This window comes from Fukomys damarensis, unplaced genomic scaffold (genome assembly GCF_012274545.1).
Source record: "Fukomys damarensis isolate Sample0158 unplaced genomic scaffold, DMR_v1.0_HiC HiC_scaffold_38, whole genome shotgun sequence".
In the NCBI taxonomy this organism is placed as follows: domain Eukaryota; kingdom Metazoa; phylum Chordata; class Mammalia; order Rodentia; family Bathyergidae; genus Fukomys; species Fukomys damarensis.
In genome coordinates, this window is record NW_022900950.1 from 3,608,477 (window position 1) to 3,620,455 (window position 11,979).

Consider the following 11,979-nt stretch of genomic DNA (forward strand, 5'->3'; position numbering starts at 1 on the left):
GGTCACCTATGTCTGGCTACCGTACACTATTTAAGCGACAGCTTGAGCTCTGTCTTGGATATGGTTTATTCTTTTGGGAATTTATTGACAAAAACAGATTCTTGTCCAGCTCACCTCTTACTTACTAGTTCTGCCTAAAGAAGAAAAAGGAGAAGGAAGGAGAAGGAGGAGAAGGAGAAGGAGAATGAAAATTTTTGTAATGGGTCACTCTCCGTCTCACACCAAGTAAAATATTCTCAGGGAAAAAAAATAAATGTTGCATATTTTAATTTTAATACACAAATCTGAGGCAGAATGAAGATTTAGGGCTCCAAATAAAAATATAATAAGGACATTATGTAACTTTGTATTTTTGTGTAGATTTCTCCTGATTACTGTTTCTGGTATATAAACTTGTTTTTGAAAAGTCATCATCTGAATGTGCATTCACTATTTCAGTGGTTTTATTCACAGAAGAGATACTGAGTTTAGCAGAAGTTAGAAATAAGTGTAGGATCTTAATATTCATAAACTTATGCTCTTGGCATCTTATTAAGAAGATAATAACAAGTTGCCTTTAAATTCTAGTAATTATATCTAATTTCAATCTGTATATTTTCTACTATAATTTCTGTACTGCTTAATAGATAATATTGAATACTGCACACTTGGAAGTTAGAATAATCTCTTAAGCAACCCTACTCTCTATTCTTTTTCTTCTCCTTCTTAGATATGTTTAAGTAATTAGCAATGTTACTTTGAAGTATTCTTTTATTAAAATAGAACCGTAGATTGGCTTGAATCTTACTATCTCTAAAGAATTTATCAAAATATTATATTTCTAAGTAGCAAAATCTGAGAGCATCTCAGTGAGTTTGATGGATTTTGAAATACTGTTGAGTAATTGTTGAAATCACCATTATATAATTTAGTCCTAAGTACATATTCAATAATTCTTTTTTTTTTTCTGGTACTGGAGATTGAATTCAGTACTTTGTGCTTATGAGGCAGGCACGGTGCCACTGAGCTAAATCCCTGTCCCTATACTCAGTAATTCTTATGGAGAAAAACTTTGGAAAGCAATGAGTTAAAATGTTAAGGTATTAAGTCAATGTTTTGAACAATGACAATTTTTACCTAAGTGTTGAAAACATCTGAAAAGAACCCTCCAAATGAATAAATATTGGTGTATATATAGATCTAGATATAAATAAACATACACTTGTAAGTACATACAGATTAAAGCATGTTTTTGTTGGCTGGTGTTACAGTAATCTATTTGATTATATTAATATGGGGGAGAATAAGTTAACATTTCTTTAGCCACAGGGAATTTTTAAAGCTTATTTGGTCCACTCTATCCATGAGATTTTAAAATATTTCAGTGTTACTTCTGAAAGACAAAAGCTTATTTTTGAATTAAAAATTAATGTTGGAAGCCACCACATTTCACTTAACAATAGACCTGTGATTAACTGATAATCAAGTTCTCAAAGATGGTGGAATAAATGATTGTTCTTTCTACTCCTTTCATCTCTGTCCTTTTCTAAAATAAATCATTTCCAAACTGTCAGCCAATATGAAACATTTCTAGCTAAAGACTTTTCTTTCTCTGTGGCCCTGGAAAGAAGGGCTTAGAGCGAAAAGTGCCATAACTACAATAGTAAGTGCATTCTACCAAGTATAAATAAAAATTGCAAAGCCTGACAGTGAAGAATACAGAGAGGAATTCAAGTGACTAAACCTCAAATAAAGGATTATCCTTGTTTGTAAGAGATCTATTCCAGTAAGAAATTGATTCAGCAGCCTCTGCATATGAAAGCAGCTGGGCAGTTGGAGCTACAAGAAAACTGTAGCGGAGACCAATAAACCTCAGTGGGCAATAGTCTGTCAGCCCGACTAGAGCCCCAGGTCTGGACAATTTCTTGGCCTTTTTCTGTGCAGTTATTGGGCTCTTACTATTTATTCAGAGAGCAGCTGTCCTAAATCAATGCCACTCACACTGTCATAAAAATAAAATTGGTAGTATATGTGTTACAGCTCTATTAACTTTTACTATTTGACTTTCTACTTTGTAAAAGAGGGGAAATAAAGAACATTGAGGACTCCGAGTATATTGTTTGTTAAGTGGCTGCCAACTGCATCAAGAGCCCAAGATCAGTAGTGGAGGTAACAAAAATAAAATGAGATTTAACTCTGCTATTTATTTAAATGTCAGAGCTAAGTGATTTTTGGAATTCTTAAAATGGTTTGTCATTATAGTACTGTAGTATCAAGCATAATCAACACTGAAAATTGGAGCAGAGTTTTGTTATAATATGTGGAAAATATATGTGCATTTGAGTATCAAGCAGATTGCTACTGAAATGGTATGCTACTAGAGTAAAGTGAGTTTGATTAATAAAAACAAGTGAGTTTTTAAAATGTTTTTATTCACTGATTCATTCATTGATGCATTTATCAAATGTATTGAGTGATGCTATGGGCTTAGCTCTATGTTAGGAGAAGAGGACACAAATATAAATAATGTGTTAGTGCTCTTTTGGGAGTTTCACTCTACTGAAATGTATTCATCTTTTCAAAACATTTTGTTAATTTGGTTAATATTCATGGGGTTCTTAAAAATAAGATTTCTTGGGCCGGGGATTTAGCTCAGTGGTTCCGGCGCCTGTCTCACAAGTGCAAGGACTTGATCCCTGGTACAAAAAAAAAAGATTTCTCCTACTTTTTGACATATGTTTTCTATATGCTTTAGGTATCTCTTCTTTCTTTCTTTCTTTCTTTTTTCTTTTTTTTTTTAGTTCCGGGTCTCTAACTCAGGCCCTTGTGCTTGCAAGACAGGCAGCGAAACCACTGAGCTAAATCCCCAGTCTCTTCTATTTTTTAATACAAAACGAAGACAGAAAAATGAACAACATAAATTTATGTTACTTGTGTTTATTAGTTTTTCATTGCTAAAACAAAAAAAAATTGTGAAAAACAGCTTACTGGAGGAAAGGTTTATTTTGGCTTATGGTCTTAGAGGTTTCAGTCCACGGTCACTCTTGCTTCTGGGCCCGTGATGAAGCAAACGTCATGGCAAGGAGGCAGTGGTACAGCAGAGAAGTCAATTCAGGGCAGACAGGAGGGCGGGAAGGGGGACAAATAGGGAGCCAGGAGTGAGATAATCTTCCAGGGCACATCCCAGTGACCTGCTTCCTCCAACTGGGACTCGCTTCCTAAAGTTTCCACTACTTTCCAATATTCCATTAAATTATGAATTCACAATCCACCAATCGATTATGAAGTTACAGTTTTTGTGATCCAATTATCTGCCAAAGGTCCCACCGATGCACAGTGCTGCACTGGGGACTGAACCTTTAATACCCGAGCATCCATATTCAAAGCATCACTCTATCCCACGGGAGTTCTCAGAATAAACGAAAATCCTTGGCGCAAAAAGTCCTTCTATGTTAAGGAGTCTACTTTTCTATTATGGTTGGTTTTTGATTTAGAAGTTTATGGAGTTAATTGTGTTACCTGTGAAATCTGTCATAATGTTAAACTAATACTTTTTACAGTTGTAGATATACAGTTCTGCAAGATATGATACCCATTAATTAAAACTAAATTCTTTTCTAAACGATAGACATTATAATACTCCCATAGGGAATTGGAAATATTTTGAAGAAAGAAGGTAGGAAAGTCATTGAAATGTGTGAAAGTCATTGCTGTCAATTTTCAATTTTTCTGGCAGAAATTCATCTATGTTTTATAAGTGGAGTTTGATACATATGGAATTTCATAGAATAATCCATTCAACAAATATTTTATAAGCACTTTTTTTTGGTTTGCCAAAATTCATTGGTTATTTTAATAAAGTCATTCATCTCAGTTGTTTCTCTCCTCATCTTGACCTTAGATTAGTACTTCATTTGGGTCAAGAAAAGAGTCCGTGAAGAGGGATGTTCTTTTATTTATTTATTATTTATTTATTTGGTTCAGGGGATAGAACTCAGGCCCTCGTGCTTACAAAGCAGGCAGCAGAACCACTGAGCAAAATCCCTGGCTAGAGGGGTGTTATTTTAATAAACAGTAAAACGGACAAAAATGAATAGTTTGCCTACATAAAAGTAAGTTAAAGTTAAATTCATGTATCTTGATATAGTTAAATCATGTAAGAACTAGTAATTCTATATACATTTCTATTGTTTTATTTGGGGCTTACTCTAAACTTATAATGTAAAAGAACAACTTATTAGGCACATTTGCAGGTTTCTTCTCTGGAGTTACTACCTATTAAAAGAGATCAGCAAGTAACTACCACCAAAAATATAGTCTTAAACTGCCTCCAAATTTAACATTGTATGAATTGTGAAGGAAATTACTGTATCATTTTTCTTTTGTCTGTGACTATGCTTTCAAAGATGTGTTTAACTGTCACATTAAAAAAGTTCATATACAATACAAAAATACAAAACAAAACACGCTACAGTACACAGATTTAACAGTATCTGTGATGAACAATTCCATGAAATGTGTTTTAAGATGCATTTTCTTTCCTTTTATTTTCAGTACCTACAGTATGCTTTTGAGAGGCCAGTGGGCAGTAGGTATACACTTAAAATAAACAATATAATTGTTCTAAGAAGAAATTATGTAGTGAGTTCAATTCATTGGATTTAACAACTTAGTAATGTAAATAAGTAGACAAAGTTATAGAAAATGCATCTTGTTTTCCATCTTCTACAGTGTTACATTTTTTAATGTGTGTTTATACCTTTTAAAAAATAAGAACCAGCCAAATACTTAAACAGTATGTACATTTAGATTTTTGGTGGTGGCTTGTATTTTTAAAGAAATAATTTTCTTATAATTTGTCTCAAGTTCTGGTGGAAATGCTTACAAGGAACTAGCTAACAAACAAACAAAAAAACCCAAGAGAAGCACATTCAAAATACTGATTTACTTTGCTAGCAAATGGCTGTTCTTTGAAGACTAATGAAGGTAGACAAGACCATTAAAGTGAAATGGGCTATTTCAAATATTTATACTTCACATAGAAATTTTTTTTTAAAATCTTTTTTTGTAAAAGAGCTAAGCATCTGTATCAATGTTAGCAACGCAATACCTAATAATATGATAACAAAACAAATATCACAAGGAAAAAACTTTTAATTTCATCTAAATTTACTTTCAGTCAATAGTCCAGAACATTTTTCTTTCAATGAGATACTCCCCGCTTTCTCTCATAAGGCTGTCCCTGGAAATGCTTACAGTTTTAAATAGACTGTAACTTTTTGCTTCCCTCTTAATGTGCTAATAGTTGTGTCTAGAAAAATATCCAATTCTTAAAAAGGTACCATTTCTGATTTCTTTATTAGCTGTAACCTTTGGAAACTAATAACATGAAACTACAAAATTAGCAAATGTCTTGAAATCTGTATAAATTACCTCTAATTTCAAACTCTGACTTATTAGTGTACCACTCAGTCTTAAAGAAAATGAGAAAGAAAAAGAAAATGTGGCTCCAAAGATAGTCTTAAACCATTCTTTAAAAAAGGCAACTGTTCCTTTTAACTTTACACTTGCCTTGCACCCCAGTTCAAAACACATCATTTAATTGTCTTGGTCATGGACCTTTCCAAGACGATATTTTATATTTCATTCCCATAGCTTCCGGTTATCAGAAAACCCATGTTTTTCTTTATTGAAAGAGTTTGGTCCGGCTGATGTTGGTGCATTCCTTCCAATATCGTTCATGCTCATCTTTGCTTCTGGAGGCCTTTCCTCTGGTTCACTGTTTTCATCTTCATTAAAAGTTGCTGCTACTGAAAGGGTTTTTGGAGCAAGAGCTGGAACAGTTTCTTCAGGCTTCCCTGACCCAAGTTTGATGGAGATACCTGGTGCTTTCTTTGTTGTCTGACTACCGATGGCAAATCCAAACTTGAAGATCTCTGTAGGCTTTGCGGGGAGGTCTGCAGCTTCTTCTTCAGCTGATCGCTTCTCATCGCTGCGACTGGAACTTGGCCCTCCATTACTGGAAGAAACAGTCTTAGTTTTCACAGCTTTTTCTGCTTCTTCTTCAGGTCCCCCAGCCTCTCCAGCTTGCTTTGGCTTCTCCGGCTTCTCCTTTCTCACCTCTCTGTACGCCGTTTTCCCGCGGCCTCCCCTGCAGCCACTTTGTAAGCACTTTTAATGTATAAGGTATTGTTCTGATGCTTCGGAACACGAGTAAACAAAGTTTTTCTTCATTTCAGTATGGGAACACAAAAGTTATATATTTATTCTTAATAGATCCATATTATGTACGTGCTGTCCGCAAGTCAGTGTTTTAGGTACTGGATATGCCCTTGATATTCAGATTTGGGATATCTAGAATAGATATTAGGATCCAGTTTTTCATAAGTGCCTGGGGTGAGTTTATAATTAGACATAGTCTTGAATTGACTACTTCAATCAATTACTTTTTGTTTGTTTGTTTGTTTTTTGAGATAGGGTCTCACTACATAGTTGAGACTGACCTGGAACTCACTATTGTAGCCCAGGCTGGTCTCAAACTCACAACAATCGTCCTGCCTCAGCTTCCCGAGTGCTGGGATTACAGGAGTGCACCAACAACCCCGGCCTCAATCAATTACTTTTGAATATAAATGATCACAGCTGGGTTCGGTAAGAACTATATGAAAAAAAAATTCCCAGCAGGAAGCAATAGTGAGCACAGTATGATCATGCTTTCTACTTTGTGTTGCTGATTGATAGAAAAATGTTGTGATCTTAATCAAGCAAACTGGTGGCTGAGATGGTGTTTCAGAAGGAATATTCAAGAGACTTTTCTTTTCACACTGAAATAAAAAGTCTGACTTATTTTTACAAAGAATCTGTGTAGGAATGCTTCAGGTAGAGCCAAAGCTTTTCACAACTCTTATTCTACTTAAATGCTTAAGTGAGAACTTGTTCAAAGTCATAGAATTATTCACTATAAGCCTTTGAGAAATTGATCTGGAGCACCTTTGAGGGCTGGATCTTAAAGTGGCTCCTGAACAATGTAGTACAGAAAACTAGAGTAGGGGTTGAGAGGGTAGGCAGTGGATTAGGAAAGCAGGTAGCTATCCTTTGTGACAATAATATAAATGAAGTATTGGTTCCTCCTTGCAGCTATTCCAGTGGTGCCTTGGTTCACAAACTTAATTTATTCCACTATTTTGGAAAAGATGACTATATTTGTGTTTATGCGGGAAAGATGGCCGTGGTTATATTTGTCACCCAATACAGAGTTTGCAAACAGAAACAAAATTTTCCAAATGCTTTGGCAAATCAGTTGCAAACCAAGTTGTTCACAAGCAAAAGCATCCATGAACTGAGGCACCATCATAAATGTAGTCTTTCACCCACTACCCAAGGCAAGGCCTAAAGAATTGTGCAGCAGAAGGGCCACAGGTTTGGAATGGAAAGTAAGGGAAGGGGTTAAAGAGCACAGAAATAGCTATCTTAATCTATGGTGCATTTACAGTTTTTTCTTAGGACTTGATCTGCTAAACAGTATAACAGGAGAGGCATTTGTCATAGTGACTTTGGAAAGCAAGAAGAAAGTTAGTTGTTAAAATTAAGAGTGCTAAAAGAGCCACAGTTATTGATTCAATAACTGTGAATAGATACTTCAATGATATTATTTATTCATTCATTACTTGGCTTATTGCTTCTTTAGTTATTCAACAAATATTAAGTATGCTGGGCAAGAGGGCATGTTGGTATACAAGATAGACATGGTTTCTGACCCCTTAGAATTATTTTCTTCTTGAGCAGAAAGGAATAGTAGATGACAAATAAAATGATTATTCAGCTGGATGATTTATTGGTATAGTCTGAGTTCTCAATGTTAATCATTGTTAAGCAAGTCAAAAATGCCTGTTCTTCTGGTAAATGGTTGAAGGAATTTAAGACGCTCACCCTAGGTGTCTGCTAATACTTGAGTCTTTCTTATGAAGGTAACTAGACTATAAACTCTATGAAGGCAACAACTTTGCTTTTGCTGAGTACATATGTCCAGTTTCTTGAAAGAAAAAAAAAACCTTGCTGAATAACAACCCAGAGCTTGATAAATTGGATTAATTTTAATTTGTTGACACAGAAACAAGTACAAAGAATAGAGGAACAACAATATTTTGTTTAGACTCTAACATTTTTTGAAGCCTGATTATAAATAATTTTTTTTTTTTTTTGGTACCAGGGATCAAACTTGGGACCTTGTGCTTGTGAGGCTGGAGGCGGAACTACTGAACTAAATCCCCAGCCCATAAAAAATCTTTTTTGAAGACTGCTTTTGGAAAAAATACATCCCTGCTATTTAATGCTTATTTTTTGTAACATTCTTATGTCTCAGAATGAACCAAGAAATTCTAGCAATGACAGAACTCTTTTGAATTCCTATTTTGAAGAGAGGTTAATTAGTTACTCAGACTTGTTCTGGCATCTAGACAGTACATAGGACTCCATTTGTTGATGGACCCTTTATTTATAAAATTGTCTTCAAAAAACAAAACAATTCTGAAAGGGAGACAACTATTGGTAGCTCTGTGGAATTACAGCGCAATAGGTTTCAAGGTTCGTGGGCTAAAAACTTTCATACTTATTTCTTTAGATGCAGAATAAAGTTTTAAAATCATTATTATCAGGGATTGTACTTACAGAAACTATAGATTTTGGTTTATGGGTCTGGTCACAGAAGTTGTAAATTGTCCCTTGGACAACACTGTTGCAAAAGTTCCCTGAGCATTTTTAAAGATTAAATGATCTTGATTCCCTGAAGGAGTGGAGTCTGAAGAGCAGAAAAGGTAATTTGGCTCTTGATCATTGCCATTTTCCAAATGGTTAATTTTTAGAATGGTATCACCAATGATTCTGGTGACTTCCATTAAGGTTACATTCTTCATTAAGGTTGACAAGACCTGCTTTGGGAATAGGAGAGGAAAGTCTATGGAGAAATAAGAAAGAATTGAGTTTACGATTTAAAGTCAAAATTGAGCTGGGCATGGTGACACACACCTGTAATCCCATCACTCAGGAGACTGAAGCAGGAGGATCGTCCTGAGTTTGAAGTCAGCCTGGACTACATAATGAGTTCAAGGCCAGACAAGAGACCTTGTTTCAAAAAAAAAAAAAAAACCCAAATAAATAAAATAAAATATTCAGTATTACTTGGAACCAGTGGAATGGGATTGCATTTCTTCCTTGGGTATATATTTCTAATTAATATGTCTATATATTTTGCTTTGTTTTTGAGACAGAGTCTCACTTTGTAGTTGAGACTGACCTGGAACTCACTATGTAGCCCAGGCTGGTCTTGAACTCACAGCAATCCTCCTGCCTCAGTCTCCTGAGTGCTGGGATTACAGGTGTGCCCCACCATGCCTGGCTCTCCAATTAGTATTGACAAGGTGAACTCATATGCAATTCCTAGATCTGGAGTTAGAAGCAATTATGAAGATGAAGAGACTGAGAATGCACAGAAGTTTAATATGTGTGTATATTAGTATGTATAATAGCTTGTATATTAGTCACTTTCTCATTGCTGGGACAAAAAGACCAACAACAACATCTTAGAGAACGAGAGGTATATTTTGGCTCATGGTTTCAGAGGTATCAGTCCATGTGGTCAGGAGGCTCCAGGGCCAAAAGGCATAGTGGAAGGACATGGTGAGGAAAGCTGCTCAACCCATAGCAGCCAGGAAACATAAGGAGAAGGAGGGAGCTGGGGACAGAGATATACCCTATGTAGTGCTTCAAAATTCTAAAAGATTATATGCCACTATATATAATGTACACATTACATATATTATATATATAATGTATATCTCTATATATACACACAACTATAAAGATATACTTTAATATTAATATATAGCTTTGTGTACAGCACCGGTGAATATTTTCAGTATGTTTGTTTAAACTACTGCTTATACTTCATACTTTATTTTTTTATACTTTATACTTTAACAATTCATCTTTTTTATTTAACTCCAAGGTAAATGGAAATGAATCAGCAGTCAATTTGAACCATACTCCTTTGGGCTATTGCAGTCATACAGGGCTGCATGCTTTCTATTTGTTTTTATGCATAGTTGTAGTAGCACTGCTATTGGTAGTAAAAGCTCACATACTTTGATAATATGTAGGCAAAGCTCATGTTATAAGAGAGCTTATAAATGAAAGTATTTAAAGATTACATAGCATGGCTATGTGAATTGATTAGTGTGTGTTTTCCAGAAATCAGGGACCCAAAGAAAGTATAAACAGCACATAAGAGGGCATCTAATATTACATGATAAGGTTTAGATTTGAAACCTTAACATGTATACCAACTGCTTACATGAACTTTTCAGATGCGATTTGAATTAAATATAAATATATATATTTTATAAATTATATATGTGTGGGTTTATAATCATTAGCATTAGAATGATTTATCACTCTTCAATGAATTATTGTGGTAAGACTATACATTTTACATTAGAAAAATTATATATAAACTACAATGCTAATATAAATCTATTAAAGTACTGTAACACGCATATGCTAGTGCACAAATCCTACAGGAATTAAAGCAAATATAAATATGTATAATGTTTTATTCTAATTTTTTCTCTAATTAATAAAAACTTGACAGTGGATTATAAGAGATGATTGGGTGCAGCCAGACCCAGAGCCCTGGAGAAAGCTTTTCTGGGATCCTTTGCCTCCTGATAACATGGGTTATAATTCATAAAGAAAGCCATGATGTTAGATATTTTTTACTAGAACTCTGTGTCCCACCACCTCTGGGCCTCAGTTGTCTGGCTGAAGTAAAGCATTGCTGCCACTGTAAATGATCGACCCACAGGACAAAAATACATCATTAAATCCAACATTACTTTTACCCTTTATGGGGCTGGAGATTTAGCTCAGCGGTTCGGTGGCCTGCCTTGCAAACGCAAGGACCCAAGTTCAATCCCCGGTACTAAAAATAAAAACAAAAAAACCTTTTACCCTTTATGTTTTATTACATTATGATCTTTTAATAGTGATAAGAAAAATATGTTAGGGTGCCTTTTTCCCATCAACTTGCGCTTTATGGAAGGATTTTAATCCTCGAAAGAGTTTGTGTGTGTGTGTGTGTGTGTGTGTGTGTGTGTGTGAAGTCAGGAAAGGAGCACACACTGTTTCTGTTAAAATGCCAATGATCCACTGCACAGAGCTGAGACAATCTGGACAGATGAGCTGCCACAATTTGCCTTAGGGATTGTTCAGTGCTGTGCAGATATGGAGGCAAATATTATAGTTTCTACTCAATGTTACACTTTAATATATTATCTGATTTCCAGATGTGACAACTTTCATGGCAGTCACAGCATCTGAATAAATGCTAACAGCCTGAAAGACTCTGAGCAGTCTTGGCTTAGGAGGACTGAATAAATCCATTAGGTATAATCAGGCCTGGCACTCATACGTTTCAAGAATGTCTTGTGTTTTAGAAATGTTTCCAATTGTCTTCTTCCTGCTACCAGCACTTTAACTCCCTGAAAAAAAAAACAAAACACAAAAACTACCTTATTCCTCTGGCAATAGTAGTCAGTTTTGAGGACATAACGGCCTAAGGTCTTTTCATACTTTCCATTACACTGGGATGACTAGAAAGACTACAGGATGACATCATCAAGCAATAACAGTGCATAACTATTGCACAAAGGTTTCTATGTTACCCTGTTGGAGCAGTGGAATCTTATTCTAAGAAATTTTCTGTAGATTATAAATTGAATCTTTGTTTGCTTAAACTTTAAATAACACAGTGTAGTCCTAATTTTGTGGCAGCATCATAATCAGTGGACTGCAAAAGATCAGTATTCTTAACAAGACAGATAAGCAATAACAATGGCAGTGAATTTATTGAGTAATAACTGTTCATGGAAACTTACGAGAAGTACTCAAGACCTGAAAGAATGAATAAAAAATGAATTTCATTATTTCTGAGCACTTACTATGGAA

General features: G+C 35.0%; 1 pseudogene; it reads right to left on the minus strand.

The window, feature by feature from the left end:
* Window positions 1-5,577: 5,577 nt before the first annotated feature.
* On the minus strand, window positions 5,578-11,581 carry LOC104858613 (annotated as a pseudogene).
* Window positions 11,582-11,979: the final 398 nt, after the last annotated feature.